The following is a 21,705-nucleotide window of genomic DNA, read 5'->3' on the forward strand; positions in this document are numbered from 1 at the left end:
CTTTCCCTTCTCCAGGGGATCTTTCCAACCCAGGGATTGAACACAGATCTCCTGCATTGCAGGCAGATTCTTTACCAGCTGAGCTACAAGGGAAGCCCAAGAATACAGGAGTAGGTAGCCTATCGGTTCTCCAGGGGATCTTCCAGACCCAGGAATTGAACCCTGGTCTCCTGCATTGCAGGTGGATTCTTTACTAACTGAGCTATCAGAAGTCCAAATTTGTTGTAACTCGAGGCAAATGTTAATGCACCCCTGAGTTGCTGGTCCCCCAATGCTCCCATCTAAAGGTTCATGGAGTCCTTCTAACTCATATCCACAACCTTAGGGTATCTGTCCTCTTCAACTAGCTGATGAACTCATAAGAGCTGGGCATGTCCCATTCATCTTTTTATTCTCATCTCCTAAGACAGAACTTACCAACTAATAGGCAATTAATATGTGCTTATTAAATAACTGATGTTGAATTTGACACCCAGGGAGTTTATCACTTGTCCAAGATTGCACAGCTAATTAGTAACAGAATCAATTCAAGTCTTCCAGTTCCCAGCCCCCTGTATTTCTTTTTCAGTGCCTGAAAAGGAGTTCAAGATGATTAATAATGGCTTCCATTGATTGAGGACTTGTTCCGTGCCATGTCCCCTGGCCCAGCACCATGCATACATTGTTAATTTAATCTTATTGCAATCTTAAAAGATAAATAGTCCCCATTCTGTAAGTGCCAAACCAAAGGCCCCATCTGTCCAAAGTCAGGGAACAAGGAGCTGTCCGGTAGACTTCCACCAGCCTGGCCCCATATCCCACACTTCCAGTCCCCCACCACAAGAATCACCTCCCGCCGATCAATAGAAACCAAATACATTTCCTGACATGGATCTTCAATGTCATAAGACCCTGAGATGACTAATAAGTTGTTAATGCATTTTGGGGGGAAGGTCTGCAAACCTGTTTCCTTCTAATGAGAAGTTTAAGAAAAAATCAGAATCAAGCAAAAAGTAGGAAGGGAGAGAAAACTGGAAGTCTGGAGGTGCTGTGTACCTGTTTAAATAATAATGCACAAGCTGAAGTCCTCGAGGGACACAAAGAGGGAGAGGTGAATGCTGTCCTGAGTAGGCAGGACCCAGAGGATTGTGGGAGCAGCTGTCCTCTCTGGGCCTTACTCCTGCAAGATTAGTCATTTAAGAGGCTCATAAAAATAAGTAAACAAACTTTCAAAAGGCCAGGCCTACATCTTCTTCTAAAAAGCCAACAGGGAGCTCCTGCTAAGAAATTGTCACAAACGTACAAAGATTCATGTTACTACCACAGGAGTCTTTTACCTACAGCTCGGAAATGTGATCTTTTTTGTTCAAATGTGGTTGAAATTTGCTGGGACTGGAAAATAGATTATTCTTTCCTTAAAAGGGCAAACTGACTGCTTTGTGGCTAGCACAAACAGCTTTTTTATCTTGGCTGATTTGGATTCTACTTGTGTCGGATTGGACCCAAACAAGTGTCTGCTCTGATTCCCTCTGTCTTATCTAGACCACCAGATCATGTGGGCTTTTGTGATGTGAGCACCGGGACACAGAATGCTGGCCTCGGGTTCAAGATCTACAAGCAAGAAAAAGAACCACAATCAAATTGGAATCATACTGACTCCCAACATCACAGACTGTTCCAGCAAAAGAGAACCAGGGATGATGCAGTCCAGTGTTCTCAGTTTGGAGATTCGGAGACTGAGGCCCAGGGAGGGATGACTTGTGGCTTCATGAACCATGCAAAAAGGGGCTGCAGTATACCAGAGTCTTCAGCCCACAAAGTGCCAAACCAGCAGTTCCACATCTGTTGCTATTGTTGTTTCAAGTAGGAACTGTTTACAAACATTTTAAAAATAGGAGGTTTAGGATGGCAGCTCCTAAACACAGAATTACCATGCATGCATGCTGAGTTGCTTCAGTCGTGTCTGACTCTTTGTGACCCTATGGACTGTAGCTTGCCAGGCTCCCTTGCCCTCCTCCAGAGGATCTTCCCTACCCAGGGACTGAACCCATGTCTCATATCTCCTGCACTGGTAGGCAGGTCCTTTACCACTAGCACTAGCTAGGAAACCCCAGAATTACCATATGGCCCAACAATTCCACTTCCGGGAGTATGCCTGTGAAATGGAAATATCTGTGTGTGTGTCTGGCCCTGGCCTCTGGCACAGAGCTCCTAAAATGCTTGTAATTTCCTAGATGATAAGAGCACTAAGCACATTTTTTGTTCTAATATTTGGGTTTTGGTCCCAGTTCCTGACATGGAGCTCTTAAATCCCTTGGGATTTCTTAGGTGCTAGCTGTGTCTTTTGTACTAATCTTGGTGGGATTCTCCAAAGCTTCAGGAAGGGGGAGCTGGTCACCGGAAAGACCGAGCCATGATAAGAAACTTGGAAATTTCCACCTCACCTCCTATCCTCTGAGAAGAAGTAAGTTAACAACTGTTCATGACGAAATGAGAAAGTCTCCAAAAATCCCCAAAGTATGGGATTTTGAGAGCTTCTGCATCTGTAAACACATCCATGTGCCAGGACAGCGGTACTCCCAACTCCACGGGGACAGAAGGGCCTGTGCTCGGGACCCTTCTAGACCTTGGCCTGTATGCCTCTGTATCTACCTGTTCATCTGTGTCCTTTTTCATATTAAATAAAACAGTCAATGTAATGAGTGTTTCCCTGAGTTCTGTGAGCTGTTCCAGCAAACAGACAAACCCAAGGAGGTATTGCTATGACCTTCTGATTTATACCGAGTCAATCAAAAGTACAGGTGACTATGTGGGATTCATGACTGTCTGAGGAGGGCGGGGGAAGTGAGGATAGTCTTCTGGGACTGAGCCCTTAACTGTGGGGTCTGCGCTAACTGCAGTCAGTATCAAAGCGAATGAATCATAGGACCCCGACTGGTGTCACAAAGAATTGCTTGGTTGTAGGAGGGGAAAAAACCCACACAACCGACATCAGAAGTGAAGTGAAGGGACTTCCCCGGAGGTCCAGTAGTTGAGACTTTGCCTCCGACTTAGGGGAGTTCAGGTTCAGTCCCTGTTGGAGAAACTAAGATCCCGCATGCCTCGTGGCCAAAAAACCAAAGCATGAAACAAAAACAGTATTATAACAAATTCAATAAAGACTTTTTAAAAATTAGTTTGATTATTGTAGGTCTTGTTTTAAAAAGTGAAGCAATTTGTGTGTGGTTACAGCGTAAGAGTCAAGGAAAGAAGTGGTGCAATGCCTGCCCACACCCCGCCCCCCCCCAAAGAACTGAAAACAGGTATTTGCACACCGGTCCTCACAGGATTGTTTTTCACAGTAGCCCAAAGGTAGAAGCTGCCCAAGTGTCCCTCAGCAGATGAATGAAGAAACAAAATGTGCTCTGTACACGGTATACTCTCCAGCTGGGAAGTTCTGACAGAGGTGGCAAGGTGGATAGAACTTGAAGACACTATACTGAGTGAAATAAGCCAGTCAGAAGAGGACGTATTGTATGATTCCACTTACATGAGGTCCCTAAAGTAAGTACTTTCTGTCACAGAGACAGAAAGTAGAATGGTGAGAAGTGAGCACACGCTGAGGGGAGAGGGGAGTGGTGAATTAGTATTTAATATGCACAGTTCGCATTTGGGAAGATGGAAGAAGCTCTGTGGTGGATGATAGTGCTGGTTGCATAGAAATGTGAACATACTTAATAGCAAGTGGTTACCTGAAAAGTGGTTAAAATGATAAATTTTGTCATGTATATTTTACCACAGTAAAAAAATAAACAGAAGGGTCCACATAAACTTCCAGACTTCCAGTGTCTTTTGGAAAATAGAAGATCTGGTAATCCGGGGCCCATGTTCCTACAAGGATTCTCAGGGCAGCTGGCCCCTTACGATAGGGCAGACACGCTAGGGCTTTGTGTGGCTGCCTCCTTCCCCACCCTACCCACCTACCTTATCAGCTGGTTCCCAAACTGGGCTGCACTTTGAAACCAATGGCAGAACTCAATAAACACCCCACACCCAGGCTTCCCCCCAGGTAAATGAGTCAGAATCTCTGAGGGGTAGGGCCCAGGCATTGTTCACGTGTAAGAGCTCCAAGGGGTACATCTGGATGTACACCTAATGTACATCTGGAACTGAAGTCCCCTACCCAGAGGTTCAGTTCTAAGGCTTGGCTGCACATCGGAATCAATTGGTTTGGGGGGCGGGGGAGTGGCGGTGCAGGGTTGGGGGATGAGTGTGTCTTTAATACTGTTGATGTCTCTTCCTGTAGGTTCTGACTGAATTAGTATGGGCTGTGGCTGAATATCAGGATATTTTCAAGTTCACTGGGTGATTAAATATCTATCAAAGATTAAGAACCACTACTGAGATGGAGACATAGATGTAGAGAACAAATATATAGATACCAAGAAGGGAGATGGGGTTGGGATGGGCATATATACACTATTGATACTTTGTATAAAATAGATAACTAATGAGGACCTACTCTACAGCACAAGGAACTCTATTCCGTGTTCTGTGGTGACCTAAACCGGAAGGAAATCCAAAAAAGAGAGCATATACGTATACATGTAGCTGATCCACTTTGTTGTACAGTAGAAAGTAACAAAACATTTTAAAGCAACTTACACTTCAATAAATTTTTTTAAAAAAAGAAAGAATTGCTGCTAAAGGCATTTGAGTTACATCTCTAACTACAGAAACACAACACTTGTTCATCTTTATCCCTCCACCCTGCCAAATTAAGTACATGAATAGTATACACATTATTATCATGTTGTCTATATTACATGTATGTGTATATAAACATTATATATGTGTATATATATATATATGAGTTCTGTGAGGTTAGTAATTTGAGGGACCTATGAATATAAATAAACAAATCACCACACATGCACACGCACACACACACTCCATCAGCCATCTTACTCCACAATTAACTCCAAATTCACTCCCACTCCAGTATTCTTGTCTGGAGAATCCCATGGACAGAGGAACCTGGCAGGCTGCAGTCTGTTGGGTTGCAAGAGTCAGATATGACTTAGCGACCACTTAATTATTTGTAACTTCTGGAATTTTTCTTAAAAGCAGCCATAATCTTTTGCAATCACACCTTGTATGTTCCCAAAAAGCTCTGTTAAATAGGATTTTGTAGTGTGATTCTCATTTTCAAGGCACTCAGGGAGTTTGGTATCTTTAGGGAACACTTCAGAGAAGCTTTTTGTAAAACAAATAACCCTTTAGCACTGTGAACATTAAGCTATGAATGTAGCTGCTTTGTGAGTTAGGCATGGCAGTCGCAGAGCAGGTTTCCTTACAGTGCACTGAATCTATTTCCAATGCATATCCCAAACAGTGTGTATGTCAGAGAAGATTTAAGAAAATAAGTGTTCTGAGTAGAAGTCATAAGCTTCTAACATAATAATAATAAAGATAAAGAAGTTTTATGTTTTTCTTCTCCCAATTTTCCAGTTGCAAACTTTGAGATACGCTTCCCTCTGAAAAGGAGGTCTGAAACTTAACAAAAATTTAAGACCACATCTCTGCATTCTACCTAAATCACCTTTCTATAATCAATTTTCTATCACTGTGGCAAATAGGATAACTGTCTGCTGAGAAGTTGAAGTGATTTGGCTGCCTAAAATAACACCATGGACCATCTCGAACTCACCTGATTATTCTGTGCTACACTGTGACACAAGAAAAACCTTACTGAGCTGAAAATGGTCTAGTTGGTTGAACTGTAGATGGAAAAATAGAGGCACAGAAATTTAGAACAAACTATTCCTTCAAAAAGAAGACTAAAAGTAATTTATTCTGTAAGTTAGCAACCAACTACAGCTATTGTGATCTCAGAGCCTAACAGAGGTAAACTCTCATGAGCAACTGGTAAAAGAAGGGGATGGGATACAGAATAAATTCCAACCACAAGGCTAAAACTTGAGGGAAATTGCATTTTTAAGTATGGGCAGTCTTCATCAGAGACTGACTACTAAATATTCAAAATTCACAATCTCACAGGTGGTAGTCACATTCCCTGGACAGCCTACAAGCATTTATTTAATCCTAAATGCCCTTGAAGAGAGGGCTTCCCTGGTGGCTCAGATGGTAAAGAATCTGCCTGCAATACAGGAGATCCAGGTTCGATCCCTGGGTTGGGAATATCCCTTGAAGGGGGGCAAGGCAACCCACTCCAGTATTCTTGCCTGGAGAATCCCATAGACAGAGGAGCCTGGTGGGCTACAGGCCACAGGGCCCCACAGGGTAGACCACGACTGAAGCAGCTTATCACAGCAGAGCGTACACAGCCCTCGAAGAGAAGGGCTGGTACTAGCTCTGCTCAGGTCTGCATCATGGGATGAGGGAGGTGGTATGAGACACTAGAACAGGGAAAGGAGGAAGGGAAGAAAGCAGAGGGAGGAAGAGGAGGTAGAAGGGGAGAAAGATGTCGGCCTGAACCAAAATTCTGAGAAGCTAAACATTTATGTTTGACATTTCTCTATGCCACTTTCTGAACTACATTCTCAATACTTGCCCAAGCTAACACTCAGGCCTAACCCTCTCCCTAACCAAGGGCTAAAAACTCACCTTTATCAGCCTACATCTGAGTTCCACTGGGAACAGGGGAGAAGATCCTCTCAGACTAACCCTCCTTTGGTTCACAGCTATAAATGCTTTATAAAATGTAAAAATTAACCATAAGTCCCTGGAGAGCAACCAGAGCAGTGAGAAAATGAAGGATGGTGAGGGGGTTTCACTGAGAAGAACCCTGAGTGCTGATACCTTTCTGCCTCAGGACTTAGTCTGAGTTGGACCAAGGAGCTAAAACTGGGAGAGAAAATCAACAATTAGAGTTTGGGAGACCACAGCAGCTGGTCAGTGACAGGGGAAACCCTGGAAAGGAGGGAGCTAAAGACCTGCCCCAAATTTTACATGCTCTGCCCAAATCTCTGCTCACCATTGAATTGCATATAAACAGAGGAGACTTCAGGGAGCCCAGCTAAGGCTCAAAGAACTACAGGTATTTCAGCTCCTGCCAACTTCAGAGGAGGGGCAGTTTGGAGTCTGAGTCCAGCTATTGCTACTAACGCAAAACATCAGTACACTTCAGAGGAACAAAACAGAATTCAGAACCTCTACAACATATTACAAAGAGTTGACTCTTGGAAAAGACCCTGATGCTGGGAGGGATTGGGGGCAGGAGAAGAAGGGGATGGCCGAGGATGAGATGGCTGGATGGCATCACCAACTCAATGGACATGAGTTTGAGTAAACTCCGGGAGTTGATGATAGACAGGGAGACCTGGTGTGCTGCGATTTATGGGGTCACAAAGAGTCAGACACGACAGAGTGACTGAACTGAACTAAACTGAACAACATGTTACTTACAAAATGTGTCCAGAATACAATCTGAAATTACTAATCATGTCATGATACAGGAAAATGTAATCTATACTCAAAAGAAATGGCAATCAAGAGTGACTGACCTGAAGAAGACCCAGATACTAGAATTAGTAGGCAAGAATGCTGAAGAAGTTTCTATAACTCTGCTCATACATAGAAAGGAAAAAAAACGGTTTATAATGCAGGAACAAATAGGCAATTTCAGTAGAGAAACAGAAACTACTATTCTAGTACTGAAAAAAAGAACACCTGAAATTTAAAAATTCAGTAGGTGGGTTTAACAAAAGACTAGGGATAACAGGGTAAAGGGCCAGTGAACTTGAAGATAAATCAATAGAAATAATCCAATATTAAAATCAGAGGGCGAAAAGGTGACTGTGAAAAAAGGCCCATATCAAAAGATCTAATATACATGTCATTGGAGTACCAGAAGGAAAGGAGAAATAAGGTAGAAAAAAAAAAATCTGAAACCATAATGACCAAAATTTCACAAATTTAGGGAAAAATATAAATTTGCATATTCAAGGAGCTTAATGAACACAACACACACACACACACACACACACACACACCCCTAAGCATATTATATTCAAACTGCTGAAACCAAAGACAAGTAAAAAAATCTTGAATGTAGCCAGGGGGAAACAACACATTACATAAAGGGAACAATAATATGAATTACTATTACTTCTAATCAGAAAAAAAGATGACAAATGATAATGAAACAACTTCTTTAAAGTGCAGAAAGAAAAATATATGTTTATTAAGAATCCATATAACAAAAATATCCTGTGAAAAAGGAAGACATTTTCAGATACATGAAAACTAAGAGAATCCATCACCATCAGATCTTCACTACAAGAATGTTACAGGAAATTATTCAGACTGAAATGATGACACCAAAATGAAACTTAAATTTTCAGGAAGGAATTATTAATGCCATGACTGGTAAATATATGGATAAAAACTGTATTCCCTTCTTAATTTATTTAAAATACATATAACTAAAGCAAAAATTATGGCATCCTCTTTATTGTAGGGTTTGTAACATGTAGATGTAATACATGTGACAACTATACCATAAAGAATGGAGGGTATGGGTATATGGACCAAAAATCTGCAAGATTTTTATACTTTTTGCAAAATTGTACTATTTTGTGTGTGTGTTTGTCACTCAGCTATGTCCAACTCTTTGTGACCCCATGGACTATAGCACAGCAGGCTCCTTGAAATCCATAGAAATAGGCTGTGAGAAGTTGAGGATATATATTGTAATGCCTGGAAGAGCCACACACACTCAAAGAAGTACAAGGGTGGTTTCATACCTATTCAAAAAATAGAATAAGAGCATAATTTCACAGAGATAATTCTACAAAAATGTTCACAGCAGCTTTACTCATAATCACCAAAAATTGGAAAGAGCCCAGGTGTACATTAACAGAGCAATGTCTGAGCAACCTGTGATCTACTCAGACAATGGATACATAGGATATACTACCCAACAATAAAAGGAAAGAACTACTGATGAACAACGTGGGTGGACCTCAGAAACATTATCTGAGTGAAATACTTGAAGATACTAAATTTATCTCTAGTGAAAAATAATGAAAACCTGGAATAAGACAAGGTTTTGTTAGGGGAAGCACACTGACTGAAACCGCCCACCCTGGTCAGGCCCTTTAGTAACCATTTGCATGAGTTGCTTTATGACAGGAGATCTTGATAAGGAATACAGAACTAATAAGCTACCACCAACCGGAAGAGTTCAGGAAAGGTCAAAAGGAGACACTGCGTGTCCGTCCACTTCCCAGAATCCCTCTTGCTAGCATCCATCTTGGCTGAGCGATGCGTGCGTCACCAGGAAAGACTCTGAATTAGAATGATTGGCCAAAGGCCACCCGGAAACTAATCCCATCACCATAAAACCCGAGACTGTGAGCCATGCGGCAGAGCAGTTCTCCGGGGTTCCCTTCCCGTCCTGCTCTCCACCCGGGTGCCCTTTCCCAATAAAATCTCTTGCTTCGTCAGCACATGTGTCTCCTTGGACAATTCATTTCCAGGTGTTAGACAAGAGCCCAGTTTCAGGCCCCCTTCCTCCAACAGTTTCACTGAGGAAAAGAATGAGGGGACTTGCTGGGGAAATGGTAATGTTACATATCTTAATAGGAGTTTTTTACTACACAGGTTTATGCATTTGTCAAAACTCACTGACAGCATGCTTAGGATTTGTGAATTTCACTATATGTAAATATGTCATAAACATTAATTTGTTGTGACATGAACAAATAATGAACTCTAGTTAATAATATCCAAGTTGAGGTATAATAGCGAGAGGTATACTGGTGTCTTCAACTCATTTGAAATGCATCCAAAAAGAGGGAGAGAGAGAAATAAGCTTATAGACAGTTTTTAAAAATGAATAGATGGATAGAGGCATGATAAAGCAAAATGTTAATTTTAGAATACAGGTGGTAGTTTGTGGCAGGCTGACTAATGTTCCCCTCCAAATAAAAGCTCACATCCTATTCCTAGGAACTTGTGAATATGTTATACGGAAAAAATAAAATAAAAACTTTGCAGATGTGATTAAGAATCCTGACATGAAAACATTAGCCTGGACTATCCAGGTGGACCCAATGTAATCAAAGAATCCTTAAAGAGGGAGAGAAGGTGATGTGAACACAGAAGCAGAGGTCAGAGCAATGATGTGGCCACAAACCAACAAATAAATGCATCCTCTAGAAGTTGGAAAAAGCAAGGAATAGATCCTCCCCTAACTTCCAGAGGGAACACAACCTTCTGGGACCTTGATTTTAGTCTTATAAGACTCACTTCAGACATCTGCCCATCAGAATGTTTAATCCATTTGTGTTCTTTTAAGCCACAAAATTTGTTGCCATTTGTTACAGCACCAAGAGGAACCTCATAAATAGATACATGGCTATTCACAAGTCTTTCAACTTTTCTGTATATTTGGAAATGTTCATAACAATAAGTTGAAGTTAAAAATATAAAACCTCCCATTGACCAAGTGTGGGAATTAGATAAAAGGTGAACTTATGGAAATTTTAACACTAACATCTGACTGGTTAACAACCTCTCAACTCTTCCAAAGTTATTTAAAAGTTTTGAGTAGAACCCTGATTAGTTATTAGAATACATAATTGTCCTGATTACAATAAGTAAGGCCAAAATCAACTTTAAGCTTTAAATTACAATAAGTAGAGGAGAAAATGAGGGCTTCCTTAATGGCTCAGTGGTAAAGAATCCTCCTGCCAAGCAGAAGATGTGAGTTCAATCCCTGGGTCGGGAAGATCCGCTGGAGAAGGAAATGGCAACCCACTCCAGTATTCTTGCCTGGAAAATCCCATAGATGGAGGAGTCTTGTGAGCTACATCCCATTGGGTGGCAAAGAGTTGGACATGACTTAATGACTGAGCACACACAGGGAAGAAAGTGAAGGAAAACTTTCTGGAAAATATGTTTTTATTTAAAGAACCCACCACATGGAGAGATCAACCTGGCCTAGTAACTCTTCCAGACCCTGTTCTCTAACATATTAAACTTGTTTTTTTCCTTCCTCTGCTTGTGAACCTATGGATTCTCCAGAATATTCAAGTTCTGTTTTGTTTATTGGTTTTTCTCCCTCCAAAGAATCCAGGAATGGAAGGGCCAGGCAGCAACCATTTGAATGATTAGATCTATAGTTTACAACTATAGATTCTTTTTAAACTTAGTGCTTATGAATCAGAGATCCACTGTGTTAGAGAAAACCAGGCTCTTCTTCACCTGGATAAGAACAGGTCCGGGTCTTGCTTTCTGGAGATTTTTATTACCAAAATCTGGAAGTTAATCTTCACTGCATCATTCTAAAAGTGCAAACCGCCTTGGAAAAGAACAGTAAAAATGCATACCAAGAGGAAAACAAAAAAGCAGGCAAAGCTTAAAGTTGATTTTTAAATTGACGGTTTCAAAATGGCAAACAAAAACTTAAAAAAATTTTAACCAAGTTTATAGCTCAAGCTGTGGATAAAAATAGAAATCAGAGTCATGTGTTGAAGAAACTTATACACAGCCTCTCCAGAGCTGTGTTCTCAGGAAGGGAAAGATCAGATTTTTCAAAATCTGTTTTTCAAGCAAAATGAATAAAATATCTCAAATATTTTATCCTAAGTGCCAAATATGGCAGATGGCACTTGCGTGGAGATTATATAATCGCATAGAAAACCAACCATAAAGTTCTAAGAATAGTCACAGAGTGAAAATACCTCCAGATCATCCTCTCACTAATCAGAATGGCTCTCCTACAGGGAGGGCCCACCATCTTTGAAGCCCAGAGAGAAATGCAATTAGGGGAGAATTCCATTTCTCTGGCACCAGACTTGAACTTAAACCAAGAGTTCAGTCAGTGCCAATGTTTTCTCATTATCACAGACACCTAAAACTCACTGGTTTTAATTCAACAGTCACTGAATTCAAGAAGGGTCTATGTACTTTGTAGAAATTTGCATATTATTCTCATAAAACCTCCAGATTTTTTTTTTTTTACTTTTATTTGCATTTATTTTCTGCAGCATTTATTCCCAGGCCATAAGTTTTTGTTTCTTCAGTTTCTTCTGGGATATCTTTTTCTTCTGTGCAACCTCCTCTTCTGATTTAGGAACAATCTGTTCTTTTTCAGTAAGGATCATCTCAGTGTGGCAGGGAGAGCTCATGTAGGGGTTGATCCGACCATGAGCTCTGTAAGTCCTGCGCCACATCTTGAGGGCTTTGTTCACTTGGATGTGCTCAATGACCAGAGAATCTACATCTAAGGCCTTAAGTTCAGCATTACTCTCTGCATTTTTGAGCATGTGTAGTAAAAATTCAGCACTCTTTTTGGGCCACCGACCCTGCATCCAGCCCCACTGTTTGGCCTGTGCACACCTACCAACTCCACCATTGTAATGACGGAATGGCACACATTGCTTCTTTAAAGTGACATCCTTCAGATACTTGGTGGCTTTTCAGATATGCATACCCTTTATGGCCTGGGCAGTCTCACGAGTGTTCTTAAAGTGAACATGAAGATTTGAGCCTCTTGATTTGCATGATTTTGTGGAGTTTTCTGGGTCAAGTGAATAGCGCACCATTTTTAAGGGTCAGCTCAGGCCACTTCCAGATTTTAAATTTAGCATTTTTTAAGCACCAAGTGTATCTTGAGCAATCACTTCATGTGTTTGCTGGTCATAGCTAATCTTGAGTAGAGTCAGTAGTGTCTCAAAGCACATTTTGGATAAATGAATTTATGAATGTGTAAAAAAGTTACGACCAACCTAGATAGCATATTAAAAAGCAGAGACATTACTTTGCCAACTAAGGTCTGCCTGGTCAAGTCTATGGTTTTTCCAGTGGTCATGTATGGATGTGAGAGTTGGACTAGAAAGAAAGCTGAGCGCCAAAGAATTGATGCTTTTGAACTGTGGTGTTGGGGAAGACTCTTGAGAGTCCCTTGGACTGCAAGGAGATCCAACCAGTCCATCCTAAAGGAGATCAGTCTTGGGAGCTCATTGGAAGGACTGATGCTGAAGCTGAAACTCCAATACTTTGGCCACCTGATGTGAAGAGCTGACTCATTGGAAAAGACCCTGATGCTGGGAAAGATTGAGGGCAGGAAGAGAAGGGGATAACAGAGGATGAGATGGTTGGATGGCATCACCGACTCAATGGACATGGGTTTGGGTGGACTCTGGGAGTTGATGATGGACAGGGAGGCCTGGCATGCTGCAGTTCATGGGGTCACAAAGAGTCAGACATGACTGAGCGACTGAACTGAACTGAATTTACCTAAAACAAAATTTACCAATTTTAAGAGTACAATTAGATGAGTTTACAAATATTTACAATCAAGATCCAGAAAATTGCCATCATTCAAAAAGATTTTCCTGCTCATTTGTTGTCAGCTTCATCTCCCTAATTCCTGGTCCAAGGAAACCATTGTCTATCACTGTTATTTTACCTTTTCTAGAATTTCACATAAATTGAATCATACAGTCAGTAGTCTTTTATGTTTGTTGTCTTTCACTCATCATAATGTATTAGGGTCTTATTCATGTTGTATATGAGAACTAAATTGTTGCCTGCCGTGTCAATAAACAAAGGACATTGCAGCCATCAAGCCATCACATTACAGTCGCTGGGATGGTGCACCCTGAGGAAATTCAGGATGAGAAAACACAGGGTGCTAGCCCCAGATAGCTAAATTGCATATCAAAGGAGTGACTTCACTGAGCCCAGATTCTTGCACCTTCCCATACAAAGAAAAGTGCTAAATTCCTTAACTTGAGATATCTGGTTCTCTTTTATTAGCAGTAATATTTTGAAGTTCTAACAATCTGGTCTTTTGTTGCAAAAAGTCCTATATATCCTGCCCCACCTTTTTTCCCTGGAATAATTTCTCAGAATTATCTGAGATGCTGTGTCCCAGGCTTAAGTCCTCAGTTTTGTCTTCCAAATAAAACATAATTCTCAATTTAAGCTACACTTTTTTTTTCACTCAACATGTATATCAACAGTTCGTTTTATTTTTGAGTAGTGTTCCACTGTATGGATGTACCACAATTGATGGGTATTTGGATTATTTTCAGTTTTACTATAAGAATAAGCTAGCTATGGATATGCAAGCACAAGTCTTTGCATGGACATGTTTTCTGTTCTCTCAGGTAAATTCTTAGGAGTGGAGTTGCTGGATTATACGGTATAAGTATGGAAGTGTTAGTCGCTCCGTCATGTCCAACTCTTTGCGACCCCACAGACTGTAGCCCACCAGGACCCTCTGTCCAAGGGAGTCTTCAGGCAAGAATACTGGGGTGTGCAGCCATTCCCTTCATCCAGGGATCAAAACCGGGTTCCCCACACAGTGGCCATAAGTATATATTTGACTTTAAAATAAATTGCCAAATTTTTTCCAATGGGGCTGCAATATTTTACATCCCCATCAGCATGTGAGAATTCCAGTTGTTCTACATCCTCATCAGTACTCGGTATGATCGGTCTTTTTAATCTTAGATGCTCTGGTGGGTGCAGAGAGGGATTTCACTTTGCAGTTTTCATTTGTATTTCTCTAGTGAATCATATCATTGAACACCTTTTCATGTGCTTGACAGATCAATTCTGATAGCTATGTTTCATGAGGTATATTCCTAATAATAGAATTAGAAGGATCAAATGGTTTCTCCCTGAACAGAGCCACTTGTAAATCCAGAGGTAGGCAGATTCTGGAACGACTCTCTCAAGATAAGACCACACCTAGAAAAGATACGCCCCTTAAAAAGGTCCGTGTGTGTGTGTGTGTGTGTGTGTGTGTGTGTGTTCTCAGTCACTCAGTCATATTCCCAACTCTCTGCGACCCCATGGACTGTAGCCACCCAGGCTTCTCTGTCCTTGGGATTTTTCCAGGCAAGAATACTGTAGTGGGTTGCCATTTCTTCTCCAGGGGATCTTCCCGACACAAGGATTTTCCCAACTAGGGATCAAACCCAATTTTCCTGCGTCTCCTGCATTGGCAAGCAGATTCTTTACCACTGAGCCACCAGGGAAGCCCTAAAAAGATCCATAGTTTATAGAAAAATCTTTTAAAACTAAGGCTGAAGAGTTAAGAGCCAGATTAATTATCTGCCTTTCCTTCCTTGGTTGGGGGTGGGGGGTGCGGAGAGAAACACTCCTCTCACAAGTGGAAAGATCTGGAAATGATACAGCAGTTCCTTGTCCAACAGACATGCCCACATAGTATATCACTAGCTTTCAGATGGCCATCTGAGATCTGAAGCCTTTAGAATATTCAATTTGCCTCTCGAAAAGAACCAAATGTTAAGCTATGCCACACATGTCGTTAGTCTCTTACAGCATTCAATTTTCTCTTCATCTTATTATTTTTAGGTAGGATTCAAAACACCCACCAGGGATGTATTTTTTTATGAGCAAGAACGTTGTTTTGGTAGAAAATGTGTTCAACTCTTAATCATTGTCAAGGTTTTTTTCTTTTTTTCAGATGAGATGTAGCTTTCCATCTACTTAAAGTACAATAAATTACTCATATTCAGGACATCAAAAATGTCACCCTTTTACTTAGAAAAAGAACAAAATCAGTCTACACAATTATCCTCTCCATCACTAACAGTTCTGAGAAAAAAAAAATCTCTTAGAAAACTTATCTCTATAACATTTCCAAATCTTCTACTAGAAACTGGCATAAACCCTGAGTGTCTCCCCCTAATTTTCCATCTTTATTCCAACTGTATACTCAGACATCTGCTCTCCAGCCTTTAAGTTGGAGAATCAAGTTCAATAAATTGGATTATTTTTCCAAAAGCTGAAATCCTCTTCGGAAGTAATTTATACTTTTTTTCATCAGAAAAGAAGAGCAAAGAAAAAAAGTTATGAGGCAAAAATCAATTTACAGCTGAGGTCCAGCTATTTGCATCATTCTTCTGTAACGTTAATCTGTACTTGCTTCAGGTTGTATGTTAGTCGCTCAGTCCTGTCCAACTCTTTGCAACCCCATGGACTGTGGCCAGCCAGGCTCCTCTGTCCATGGGGTTCCCCAGGCAAGAGTACTGGAGTGGGTAGACATTCCCTTCTCCAGGCTATCTTCCTGGCCCAAGGATTGAATCCAGGTTTCCAGCACTGCAGGCAGATTCTTTACCATCTGAGCCACCAGGGGACCCAGCCCCCTCCCAACTCTCAGATACTATAAAAAATCATTTGCTGTTGAGGATGAAACAGGAACACTGACCCTCCCCCCACCCCAGGCTTCCTTTTGCCAGTCCAAGGTCTAGCCCACACCCTCCTGCTCTTCGCCCCCAGTGCAATGAGCTCCATGTAGGCAATGTTTTGTCAGGGAAGGGTCTCAGGAGCCCATCTGGTGGCCTGTGTTGGGGGGAGGCTGGCCAGGGTCAAGGGCTGTAAATGGGGAAGCAGGAGGAGGGGTGTGTTTGGAAAAGCGGCCCCTGTGAGTGTGTGTGTGATGGGGAGTGGTCAGCACTGAATAGAGGTCCCCTGCTGGGGTTCCATAATGACATCAGTGGGGGACAGGCAGAGCCTTCTGTTGTCCAGATGGGGGCACTGAGGCAAAGACTCCTCCAATCTTTGAGAAGGGAGGGGCCAGCCATCAGTATCAGGTTGGAGGTTAGGAATTTAGTTGGCCAGACTACATTTTGACTCTGCGGGTATATGAGTATGACCATGGAATGAAAGAGTCTTTCCCTTTGGATGGACTCATCTTCTTTTGTAAACCATGGGTGATGGCAATTACATCCACAACAAACTAGATTTTAGCTTCCATCTTTCAGAGAAGGAGACTATTCCATTTCCATAGATATTTAATAGTTATTTCTTTAACAAGCATATTTTCCAATATAAGATATGCCACATTAAATCCAAATATAAATTTAAATGCCTGAGATTTGGCCAAGAAACAGATTGAGTATCAAATGAGAACATCATGGTATTTCACACACTTAGGTGTTAATTACTCCAACTAGGATTGATTCCCCAAAGGCATTTTGCTTGACATCCATCAGCTAGTCCTTTTGTGGAAATCTAAGTCATCAAATCAGTTGCAGAATTCAGAAAGATTGATAAACACAATTAAAGCTGTTGTCTGTATTTTCTCATGGAAGTCCTTTGCCATAATCCATCGCTATAACCAGTCCCAAGATCCCAACTCCCACACAGCTGCCCTCATTTCTACCCCCTATATACTCCAAGATCCCATTCCTACTCCAGCTTTGACTCCCTTCATCTCAGCAGTCAGAGGAAGAAGAAAAACATAGGCCCATCCATTTCTGCAGTTATATCCTGTTGTGACTCAAAGGCTTGGTCTGCTTGTAGGCAAATACATGTGATGAGCAACAGAAGGAATGAGGGAATCTGCAAACAGCATCCCTGTATCTCACAGCACCCTCTTAACAAGCAGAAATACTGATTCTGCCTTTTTTTAAAAATTCACTACACATGATAATTATATAAACTATGTCATTAGTAAAGTTTTCCCAATATCATTTTTTGTTGTTGTTTAGTTTCTAAGTCATGTACAACTCTTTGCAACCCCATGGACTATAGCCCAGCAGGCTCCTCTGTCCATGGGATTTCCCAGGCAAGAATACTGGAGTGGGTTGCCATTTCCTTCTCCAACAGATCTTCCCAACCCAGGGACTGAACCCATGTCTCTTGCATTGGAGGCAGATAATTTACCGCTGAGCCATCTGGGAAGCCCATCTGTTCAGTTCAGTCACTCAGTCGTGTCCAACTCTTTGCAACCCCATGAACCGCAGCATGCCAGGCCTCCCTGTCCATCACCAGCTCCTGGAGTCCAATCAAACCCATGTCCTTTGAGTCAGTGATGCTATCCAACCATCTCATCCTCTGTCATCCCCTTCTCCTCCTGCCCTCAATCTTTTCCAGCATCAGGGTCTTTTCCAATGAGTCAGCTCTTCACATCAAGTGGCCAAAGTATTGGAGCTTCAGCTTCAACATCAGTCCTTCCAATGAACTCCCAAGACTGATCTCCTTTAGGATAGACTGGTTGGATCTCCTTGCAGTCCAAGGGACTCTCAAGAGTCTTCTCCAACACCACAGTTCAAAAGCATCAATTTTTCGATGCTCAGCTTTCTTTCTAGTCCAACTCTCACATCCATACATGACCACTGGAAAAACCATAGCCTTGACTAGACAGATCTTTGTTGACAAAGTAGTGTCTCTGATTTTTAACATGCTGTCTAGATCGGTCATAACTTTCCTTCCAAGGAGTAAGTGTCTTTTAATTTCATGGCTGCAATCACCATCTGCAGTGATTTTCGAGCCCAGAAAAATAAAGTCAGCCACTGTTTCCATTGTTTCCCCATCCATTTGCCATGAAGTGATGGGACTGGATGCCATGATCTTAGTTTTCTGAATGTTGAGCTTTGAGCCAACTTTTTCACTCTCCTCTTTCACTTTCATCAAGAGGCTCTCTAGTTCTTCTTAACTGTCTGCCATAAGGGTGGTGTCATCTGCATATCTGAGGTTATTGATATTTCTCCCGACAATCTTGATTCCAGCTTGTGCTTCCTCCAGCCCAGCATTTCTCATGATGTACTCTGCATATAAGTTAAATAAGCAGGGTGACAATATACAGCCTTGACATACTCCTTTTCCTATTTGGAACCAGTCTGTTGTTTCATGTCCAGTTCTAACCGTTGCTTCCTGACCTGCATATAGGTTTCTCAAGAGGCAAGTCAGGTGGTCTGGTATTCCCATCTCCTTCAGAATTTTCCACAGTTTATTGTGATCCACACAGTCAAAGGCTTTGGCATAGTCAATAAAGCAGAAGTAGATGTTTTTCTGGAACTCTCTTGGTTTTTCAATGATCCAGCAGATGTTGGTAATTTGATCTCTGATTCCTCTGCCTTTTCTAAAACCAGCCTGAACATCTGGAAGTTCACGGTTCATGTATTGCTGAAGCCTGGCTTGGAGAATTTTAAGCATCACTTTACTAGTGTGTGAGATAAGTGCAATTGTGTGGTAGTTTGAGCACTCTTTGACATTGCCTTTCTTTGGGATTGGAAAGAAAACTGACCTTCTCCAACCCTGTGGCCACTGCTGATTTTTCCAAATTTGCTGACATATTGAGTACAGCACTTTCACAGCATCATCTTTTAGGATTTGAAATAGCTCAACTGGAATTCCATCACCTCCACTAGCTTTGTTTGTAGTGATGCTTCCTAAGGCCCACTTGACTTCACATTCCAGGATGTCTGGCTCCCGGCCCAGGAATCGAACCTGGGTCTCCTGCATTGCAGGCAGATTCTTTACCAGCTGAACTATCAGGGAAGCCCTCCTTAGATTGCCAGAGCTGGACTATTTGATGAGATCTTAGAAAAAAGTGAGTGTGGTTTTGTTTAATCAACATTCCTTGTTTTTGTTTTTAATACATAGGCTTTTTGCCTGAGTTTATCATGATTATCTGGGTCGTGAAGATATTTTTTGTACAGTTCTTTTGTGTATTCTTGCCACCTCTTCTTAATATCTTCCCATATCATTTTTTAAATATGTCCAAAGCAAGGTTGGGCTTCCCTGGTGACTTTAGACAGTAAAGAATCTGCCTGCATTGGAGAAGACACAGGTTCAATCCCTGGATTAGGAAGATCCCCTGGAGAAGGGAATGGCAATGCACTCCAGTATTCTTGCCTGGAGACTTCCATGGACAGAAGAGCCTAGAGAGTTACAGTCCATGGGGTCATATAGAGTTGGACACGACTGAATGACTTTCACTTTGGCAAAGCATAGTTATTCCCTTCAACAATAAGTCCACCTGTGTTTACCACAGGGGAAGGTAGGAAAAACCCCTCCACCCCATTTCCATGCACTGAGACTCACTCCACTCTAGAGTTACAGATGCAGAACCCAAGAAGGGCACTCCAGTGGTGCTCTTGCACTTTGGAATTTTTCAGCCCACATGTGCCAACAGCTGCCCTCCCTCTCACCTTCTCCCCTCACCAACAGAGTGGGGCTGGGACCAGACCACTTAGGAATATCTCTTACATCCGGGTGCTGCCAATGAACACTTTCTGATGGGCGCATTTTGACCACACCAGCAAAGCCCTCCAAACCCTGAGGGTCACAAAGCTCAGGCCTCCTCCTGCTTAGCTAGACTTTGCTCACCCTAGAGCCCAGGAATAAAGATTTCTGGAGTCTCCCACCTCCACTTTCCCTGACTGCCAAAGTGCAACTATCAGGTAGACATAATATGAAAGAAGGAAAGGAAAACAACTCAGAATATGACATTTCCAATAAGACCGCTCCACAGTGGTTCCCCTTCAAGCACTCATTGTTGACCATATACAAGTCCTTCCCTTCACATGGGCTCCTTCTAAGCATTCATGGCTCTCACAAGCTTAGAGAACAAGTGAGAAGGCAGGAGGAGGCCAGGGAATGTGTTAACACCAAGTCTCAAACTCTAAGAGCCAGAGTGACCTACAAGGTCCTCTAATCCAACCATTTTGTTTTACAGAAAGAAAACATTATGGCCAAGAGAGGGTATGGGTGGTTGACCCAAGATGCATCTGGTGGCCTAAAATTGATTTAGTGCACCTTCCTTCCTTTATCTTCCAAAATAAAAAGCTATCAGTTACCAAATCAATAATGATAATAATATAGTTGTGTGCTTACTGTTGCCAGGCCCTATGCTGACAGCCCTTCATAGATTATTTCATTTAAACTCACAACAATCCTATTCCCACATCAGAGATGTGGGAATTTCTTTCCACTTCAGAGATGAAGAAACTACAGCAAGTTTAAGATGCTGGTTTTAGGTCACATAGCAAGTGGATGGAAGAGCTCACAGCTTCAGCTATACTTTCTACACACACTGATATCTGATACTCCTGTCGTGACCCTAGGCACCTCATGAATCATCACTATATAAATTAATTCCAGGATCCCTGAAGATCTTATGTGGTTATAGAGAACCAGGGTTACCCATTTCCCCAAAATACCATAAAACAGATTGCAGCTGCCTTCCCAAGAGTAGGGTCTAAGAGACTAAGTGTTTTAGTCCTCCAAGCTTCAAGCAAGCTGGATTGTCCATAGAAAAGCCAAGTCCACTTGACATGACCTTGAGAAGACAAACCCTCGTTTGGTATTTATAGGACTTCTCAATATTTTCTGTGTACATTTACATTGCCTCCAGAATGCTTTTTCACCCCACCTCCTACAGAAGGCACAGGCAACCAACAGCCTTTACCAATTCACCCAGCTGACAGCATCCCAAAGCTGAGCTCCCATGAAGGAGCAACCCCCAGAGTCCATGGGAGATCCAAAGCAGATTTTCCACTCACTAGCACAACAGTCCCACCCCATGCACCTAGAGAAAGAGGGCATACAGACTTCCTGTTGAAGAAGTCTGGCCTGGGATGCTCCAAAATGTGTAAAGTAGAGGCAGAGTTTGTCTGAGCTGAGTTCCCCATACCAGCAATATTCCCCATCATGGAGCACAGAAGTGACCAGGCAGAAAGACCTTCTTACAAAAGCAGTGTAAGGCAGTGGTTAAAGAGAACAGGTTCTGTAGTCAGACCTCAGCTGAAATCTTTTCCCAGCTTAGCGACGTTGTTAGCCTCTCTGAGCCTCAGTTTCCTCATTTGTAAAAGGGACAGCGTTGACTATGTTAGTAATAATCTCGCAGTCTTGTTTCCAAAGCTCATTTTATTTAGATCAGTTTAGTACATTTCACTAATTGTTTTAGGTATTTTAATTATATGAGATATACCATGTGTCAGAGATGATTTA

This window comes from Dama dama, chromosome 8 (genome assembly GCF_033118175.1).
Source record: "Dama dama isolate Ldn47 chromosome 8, ASM3311817v1, whole genome shotgun sequence".
Lineage (NCBI taxonomy): Eukaryota > Metazoa > Chordata > Mammalia > Artiodactyla > Cervidae > Dama > Dama dama.